Consider the following 8,712-nt stretch of genomic DNA (forward strand, 5'->3'; position numbering starts at 1 on the left):
GAACTCACTGTGAAGCATAAATATTTCCCTAACCAGAGGTTTTATATGTGAGCGGTTTTTTTTTTTTTTTTTTTTTTTTTGCAGTACGCGGGCCTCTCACTGTTGTGGCCTCTCCCGTTGCGGAGCACAGGCTCCTGACGTGCAGGTTCAGCGGCCACGGCTCACCGGCCCAGCCACTGCGCGGCATGTGGGATCTTCCCGGACCGGGGCACGAACCCGTGTCCCCTGCATTGGCAGGCGGACTCTCAACCACTGCGCCACCAGGGAAGCCCTGTGAGCAGTTTTTATAGCTTCCTAAACCTTTCTTCCCCTCCTGGAGAATCCAACCAACTTCTCTAATCTCAGCACTTTTCAAGAGGAAATCAGCACCTCTGAATGGTGCAGTCAAATTGTTCCCTTGCCACTAGTGTGTGTCTAGTGATGCCTGGAGAAGAATGGGAAGGAGGAGCCCAGGAGATAATTCCTCTTTGTTACATACCTCAGAATCAACCTGCACACTGCTGGGAGGCTGTCAGGCTCCACTCTTCCTGAATGCTATATGGAACATGATGTGTAGGTTATTTAAGGGGGAAAGAAGTATAGGGGATAGGGGTAGGAGGGTGAGTGTTGTTGGGGCCCAGTGCAGGCCACCCCAAAATATGCCTTAATGACATGTTGATTATTTTGAAGTAAAGTTACTTAAGAAACAGCCAAGGCAACAGTGACACTTTGACCCTCCTCTCTGTCTCCCTGAAAGCAGGAAATAAACCTCTCATGTGAAAGGTGCCCTCCTGGAAGGACACCCTTATCACAAGAGATAGAAAATTCAGTCAGTTGAGTAATATTCCATTGTATATATGTACCACATCTTCTTTATCAATTCTTCTGTCGATGGACATATAGGCTGTTTCCATATCTTGGCTATTGTAAACAACACTGCAATGAATACTGGGATGCAGTTATCCTTTCAGACCATGTTTTTCTCCTGGTATATGCCCAGAAGTGGGATTGCAGGATCATATGGTAGCTCTATTTTTAGCTTCTTAAGGAACCTCCATAGTGTTCTCCATATATACAATGGAATATTACTCAGCCATTAAAAAAAATGAAATAATGCCATTTGCAGCAACATGGATGGACCTAGAGATTGTGATACTGAGGGAAGTAAGTCAGACAGAGAAAGAGAAATATTGTATGATATCAGTTATATGTGGAATCTAAAAAAAATGATACAGGTGAACTTATTTACAAAACAGAAACAGACTCACAGACTTAGACAATGGACTTATGGTTACCAGTGGGGAGGGGGTGGGGAGGAGGGATATTTAGGGAGTTTGGGATTGACATGTGCACACTGGTATATTTAACCAAGAGGCACATGAAAAGATGTTCAACATCACTAATTATTAGAGAAATGCAAATCAAAACTACAATGAGGTATCACCTCATACTGCAGACTGGCCATCATCAAAAAATCTACAAACAATAAATGCTGGAGAGGGTGTGGAGAAAAGGGAAACCTCTTGCACTCTTGGTGGGAATATAAACTGATACAATCACTATGGAGAACAGTATGGACATTCATTAAAAAACTAAAACTAGAACTACCATATGATCCAGCAATCCCACTACTGGGTGTATACCCTGAGAAAACCATAATTCAAAAAGACACATGTACCCCAATGTTCATTACAGCACTATTTACAATAGCCAGGACATGGAAACAATCTAAATGTTCATCGATAGAGGAATGGTTAAAGAAGATGTGGTACATGTATACAGTGGAATATTACTTAGCCATAAAAAGAAACGAAATTGGGTCTTTGTAGAGATGTGGATAGACCTAGGGTCTATCATACAGAGTGAAATAAGTCAGAAAGAGAAAAAAATATATCATATATTAACGCATATATGTGGAATCTAGAAAAATGGTACAGATGAACCTATTTGCAGGGCAGTAATAGAGACACAGATGTAGAAAATGGACATGCGGACCTGGTGGGGACAGAGAGGGTGCGATGAATTGGGAGATCAGGATTGACGTATATATGCTACCATGTGTAAAATACATAGCTAGTGGGAACCTGCTGTATTAGCACAGGGAGCTCAGCTTGGTGCTCTGTGATGACCTAGAGAGGTGGGATGGGGGGCGGGGGTGGGAGGGAGGTTCAAGAGGGAGGGGATATATGTATACATGTAGCTGATTCACTTCATTGTACAGCAGAAACTAACACAACATTGTAAAGCAACTATATTCCAGTAAAAAATAAATAAATAATAAAAAATAAAATATATAACCAACAAGGACCTACCACAGGGAACTCTGCTCAATATTCTATAACAATCTAATTGGGAAAAGAATTTGAAAAAGAATAGATACATGTATATGTATAACTGAATCACTTTGTGGTACACCTGAAACTAACACAACATTGTTAATCAACTATACTCCAATATAAATTAAAAAGTTAAAAAAAAAGAAAGAAAATTCATTCGGGCTGAGAAGCCGCGGTAAACAAACCTTGTTATTTCTTTAATTTGCTACTCCAAACCCAAACTCTGTTTAGATTCTTCACTAGTTAATCACTCAAAGCCTGTTTATTTGTCCTGTTAATTCCTCACAAATTTGTTTCTTTGTCTTAAAAGTATAAAAGCTGCCTGCTTTGGCCATTCCTTAGGTCCTATTTCTATGAGACCTCTATGTGCACAAGTTAAAATTAATTTCTTTTTCTCCTGTTAATCTGTCTTGGTCAATTTTATGATTAGTCCAGCCACAAGAACTCAAGAAGAATAGAGGGGAAAATTTTCCCCTCCCCGACAGTGTAGGTCTGTGTGTGTGTGTTGGAGGGCGCTCCTGCTGTTTGAGATGATTTTACTGAACTTTTCTGAGTGGCCTAACTACAGAAGATTGAGTTTTCATGTACATTTTTATTGAAAATCTATCCATAACCCAATTGTATCCTTTACAAATAAGGAATTGACAACATTGTTTTCATGTAAAACAAATTTGAATAGACAATGTATAAGAGAAGAAGAAATACTGATTGAAAAGTACATATGGAAATATTCTACCTCTCCAGCTTCAGTGTTAGAGACAAATGAGCACATGTAAAAATAACAGAACATTTAATATGAGAATGTTTGCAGTAAATGGGCAGTTTTACCCTGATGGTGAGGCAAAAATTGGGGAGATCTTATCAGAAAATGTCCCCCAATATATCAAACTCTTAAATATTTTTATAACCAACCCTTAATACATAATCCTACTTCTGTAAATAAACCCTGAGAGGTCAACAAACTAAAAACACCAAAAACAGTAAAAAGTTAAAATGTCCACATTGATACATTGTATAGCCTTATGCAAAATATTGAATACTTGGAAATGACACTTTAAACTGAAAAAAGAGGAGTCGACAAATAAATTATGGCATGCTTTATATGAAGAAATACTATGTGAGGATTAAATTCATCTTTGTAATATCATGGAAACTTTTGTTTTATATTACATGAAAAGATATATATTTTATATGTACACTATTTAATATGATATCAAAATTATTTACAGTTTAAACTATAAACTATGAGAAAAGTATACTGAAAATTTTAATTTTTATCAGTGACTATATCTGTCATTCTGGGTACTTGTTTTTTTCCTATTTTTCTACTTTCTATATCCTAAATATTCTCTCATGAGCACATATCAATTTTTAAAATGAATAAAAATAAATCTCATTAAAATTATTTTTAAGATGAGACTTAGAGTTTGGTAGGATTTTTGAGGGGGATTTATCATTTTATTAAAAACCTAAAATAAGCTAATCACCACCACCTCCCCAGAATGTTGAAAGATGTCATCTGAATAGCATGGATTACTCCTCCAGAAAACTAGATCACATTCTGGCTTCGTTATTATTTTAGAAAACTCACCTTTCAACCATCTGCAATATGGGCCATCATTCATATCGAACTTAATTAGAAAACAGTTTGGAAGTTGGAGAAATTCCTAATTTAAATCAATTAAAGGGAAAGTTGTCAGGTTCGCTTTGGGTTTGCTTATCTCTACTCTCACAGCAGGACTGAAGAGATCTGTCTTCCCCAATCTCCTTGTACTCCTCCAGGATTATGTCATAGTGTTCAGTGTGTAAATCTAGGAACTCGTAGTGGCAATTAGCACCTGAGGCTCCTGCCATAGCTAGGAGAAGTCTGGGTAACAAATGAAGGCATCCCAGGATTCCACGCTGAAAATTCTTTGATGGGTGCTTCCATTCACAGTGACATATCTGTAGTTTTGGGGGCCAGGCAACCCTGTGCTGTAGCCCTATTTCCATTCTGTGTTGAGAGCTCTTCTTCCTTCCCTCACCCATGCCCTAAATCCTATTGTGTCACAGTTAATCTAGTTATCAAATGGAAAAAGCATGTCACATAGTGATTATTTAAGGAGCACATTCCTTTCACTGAATAGATCATTATAGGTTCTTTACCTCTCCATTGCTAAAATAAGATTCCTTGCCTTATCTGTCACCTGCCCATATCCCTGCTGGCTTAAAATGTGTGCTCACTCTCCACCCAACTTAGAGAGAACTACTTTTTGTATAGTAATTTCATCTTCTCGTGCATTCTAAAATTATCATTATCTGCCAAGCACAGGGGATAAGATATATTCTCCAAGGTGATTTTATATAGATAGATAGATAGATAGATTTTTTTCCCCAAAAATTAAGGTTCATGGGCATTTATACATCTGCCTTCTCTGAGGCTGTGGTCCATGAGAACAGTCACCAAGTTTTAATCATCTTTAGTATCCTAAGATATACATGACTCTCAATTTATGACTTAGAATCAATGAATGAATGAATGAAAAAAAAAATAGCTGTCTTGTATTATTTTTGAGTGCAAAAGTGATGGAATTTCTGAAATCTTTCGATAATTTGAGAAAATAATCCAGGATATTTGAAACTATACATACCTTAAAATTCCAGATTATATTATGGTTTATACATAGAATAAATCAAAAGAAATTTCTAAGCAAGAGACTAGAAAGTCTAGACTATATTATAGTAATGCATTAGGATATTTAATGGAAAATCCTAGACTAGGGGTTAGAAGACTCTATTCAGACTTTCTGTCTGTAGTCAAAATAGATGTAAAAGTTAAAACAATTACCCAAGTAATTAGGATGATTAGATTGTCTATTCTCCTCACATACTTTTAATGTGCAGATTTGTCTCCTATCAGACTGTAAACTCTTTAAGGTCAGAAATTCCACTTTTCTTTGAGTTTCCAGAATTGCCTCCCTTGGACTGTGTCTTAGTAGGTACTCATTTGGTTAACTGTTGTAAGCTAGCTACCGTAGAATGTACAGGCTCCAGAGATCTCAGTTCTCTTGCTCTTTGGTAGTTTCCTCTGGTACCTCAATTGCAGTTTACCAAGGTTCTTTCTGAAGGGCTGGTCCCATGTGGAAGAGCCCAGGGCAGAGAAGAGGACACTGCTAAAACAAGAGGTGTCTAGGGCATACCTTACAGTCAAGTTTACAGGTTTAAACTCGACTATGCTTTAAAATTATCAGACACTTTTTAAATGAAGGCTCCTAGGCTCATATCTAGATATCCTGATTCAATGTTCTTGGACTACAGTCCAGAAAGACACTATTTATTTATTTGTTTGTTTGTTATTGAGGTATAATTGACATATGACATTATATTAGTTTCAGGTGTACAACGGTAATGATTTGATATTTGCATATATTGTAAAATGATCACCACAATAAGTCTAGTTAATGTCCATCACATATGTAATATATATAACATGATTTATGACATATATTAAGGAGAAGACATTCTATTGAGATTTTGCTACAATAATAGCTACAGAAAAATAGGAAGACTGAAGGAAGAACCTGCTGTTCCCTTCTGCACAGGTCACTAAGGAACCCATGGGGAGGGGAAAGAGAGGGGTGCCTGGTAATGACCAGAGAGAGGACCCCCTGGATGCTATCTGGCATGAGGAGTCTGATATGAGAGAGAGAGAGAAAAAGAGAGAGACAAAGAAATAAAGAGACAGAGAGAGGGGCTAACAGCCCAGGTTTCATGAGGGAGGGACAGGTGGGGTCCAAAGAGGTCACAGCACTTGGGAGTCATTGCATCAGAGCCTGCACCATGTCCTTCACCAGCACATCACCATCTTCTCACTGTTGACTGTCAGCTGGGCAGCTCCAGTGGACGGGGCATTCCAGGGTCAGTGGGACCAGTCTCCCACTGGTCAGTGTCCTTCCTGCAAACCTGTACCCACCATAGGCCCCACAAGGGACACAACCCAGGTTGGCAATGGCAGTCACTTTCTGCACCACAACATTATTACTCTGACAGGTGTCTGGCAGCTTGAGCTCCTCTGTGATCTCATTCATGCCTGTCAGCTTTCCCTGTTCCTGAACTCATTCTCACTCATGAACACAGAGCCATCAGTTCCCCAGTGGCCGGATGGAGACATAGAACTCTTGGGTTTTGTTCACAGCTGGAAGCCTGGCCACCTAGGTTGAGTCACAGAAATTAATGTCCATGACAGCAGTGGCAGATTCTCTGAGTGCTTAGGGCTCGATTTCAGGATGTTAATGCCGGCAGGAAGTTCAGGGCATGCTCACATGAAGGCCCTTGACAGGGGTATCAGAGCTGTTGAAGAAGTAAATGTGCACAGCCACTACGTGGGAGTCCCGGGAGAAAGGCTGGCTGCTGAAGATGTAGCCCACAGATAGCCCCTCACCAGCTAAAAGGTGCAGCAGCTCCTGCCTCCCAACACCCAATACTGGAATCGGGAGTGAGGGCACAGTGGGGGCAGAGTCTGTGTCAGGCCCTGTAGGTCAGCAGCCAGACTGCTAGACACAACGCTGGGAGGAGAAACAGGTTGGATATTGGGAGGGGTGAAGTCCTCTAGATTGAGCAGGGAGATCTCCTTGTCTGCAGGGGCACTTTTGCCACTGGTTTTTTGTTTGTTTTTTGGTTTTCCTCTAGGAGGCAGGTTCCATCTGCTCTTCCTCAGACCCTGCTGCCTCTCAGACTTTGATGAACTATTGATGGAATCACTGTTGTCATCTGAGAAGGAGCCTGAGCACTTTCTTCCTCTTCACCTTCTTCTCACCTTCCTCCTCACTCTGATCACTCTCGCTGCTCTTCCCCTTCCCCTCATCCTCATCCTGGTCTTCATTTTTGAACTCACTGCTAGACTCCCTGGAGCTGCTATTGCTGCTGCTCTTACTGTATGATTCACTCTCAAACTGGCGGTCGATGCCTGTAGACTGTGAGCTCTGAGTCCCCCTCAGAGGCTAAGTAGAAAGGTTTCTCCTTCTTCTTCTTCTTCCTCCCCCTCCCCTCCCCTCCCCTCCCCCTCCCCCTCCCTTCACCTCCCCTCCCTCCTCTCCCCCTCCCCTTCCCCTTCCCCTTCCCCTCCCCCTCCCCCTCCTCTCCTCCTCCTCCTCCTCTTCCTCCTCCTTCTTCTTCTTCTTCTCCTCCTGATTTGATCATGTGGTCCATTCACATATCTCCAAGTTGTACAAAGATGGATCCGGGGTTTCCTCTGGCCAGTCTGTGAGTTCCTGGTAGCCTGTGGCCTTGGTATTGAGCAGATGAGACAGTGAGCCCATTTGTAAGTGATCCTGGTCTTTGAAGAATAATTCCAAGACTGGGAGTGGTTTGGGTGCCATGAAGAGTGTCTTGGCATGGCAGCTGAGGGCCCCACACTGCTCCAAAGGGACCATAAATTGCTGGGTGAAGTGCGCCTGGTTTCTGATATCACAGTTCTTGTTGTACACGGCCAGACTCAGTACATACATGCTCAGCAGTTTGGTCTACTTAGAGTTGGTCAGGTAAAGCTTGGCCAACCAGGTTGATGACCTGCAGGTTGAAGATGTCCTCCTCTGCTGTGAAGGACTTGGCTGTTTTTCTCAGGACGTCAGGTGCAATCCTAGAGACATGCTCACAGTACTCACTGAAGAGCCACAGGATGCTGGCTCGCGCCATGGCCACCTGGATGTTTTCTGATCTTTGCCCAGTGTTTGATGATCTCATGTTGTGCTGGGTCTATCTGTAGCAGCTTCTTCATGATGACCACTGACTCTGTGACCACGAGCTCATCACAGTGGGACAGTAGCTGCACCAGGTCATGGCAGCAGATGTCACCCACTCAGCCTATGTTAGTTGCCCAGCGTCTAGTGGCTTGGACCGTGGCTACCACAAAATCCCTGTCTGTGCTGTGAATGTAGGTCTGGCATTCCCGTAGGAAAGTTATGGATGTTAGTCTCATTTGCCAGGTTGGTCAGTGCTTCCAGCTTCAGGATCTTATCTGGGTGGGGTTGATGGGCCTGATGTAGAAAGTCTTCTAGGAGGGCTCAAACATGTCTGGGCATAGTGGACATGGTGGCCACATTCTGGAGCACCATGTACTGCACCTCACTGCAGGGAGAGAATGGGTCAGAGGTACTTGGGCCCCTCAGTTGGAGCAAGGGGCAGCAGGTAGGGGGAGAAGGGAGGTGGGCCAAATAGGAGGGAGGGAAGGATAAGTGGGAGGAGGGCACCAGTAGGTAGAGGATATCAGTGGGAGAAGGACAGGACTGGAGTCAGTGCGGGGGTAGGTGAACTAGGGTGTGGAGGTTGGAGGGGGTGTGATACACTCAGAGTCCTGGAGAAGTTTTTTTTTTTTTTTTTTTTGAGAGCACAAAATATTTTATTTAACAACTTACAGTGT

The 8,712-nt window shown here is 42.0% G+C and overlaps 1 pseudogene; it reads right to left on the bottom strand.

Annotated features, from left to right (window-relative positions):
* Positions 1-6,112: 6,112 nt before the first annotated feature.
* On the bottom strand, positions 6,113-8,364 carry LOC137214729 (AP-3 complex subunit beta-2-like; annotated as a pseudogene).
* Between the last annotated feature and the right edge of the window lie 348 nt (positions 8,365-8,712).

Source organism: Pseudorca crassidens, chromosome 20, assembly GCF_039906515.1.
Source record: "Pseudorca crassidens isolate mPseCra1 chromosome 20, mPseCra1.hap1, whole genome shotgun sequence".
Classification (NCBI taxonomy): Eukaryota; Metazoa; Chordata; class Mammalia; order Artiodactyla; family Delphinidae; genus Pseudorca; species Pseudorca crassidens.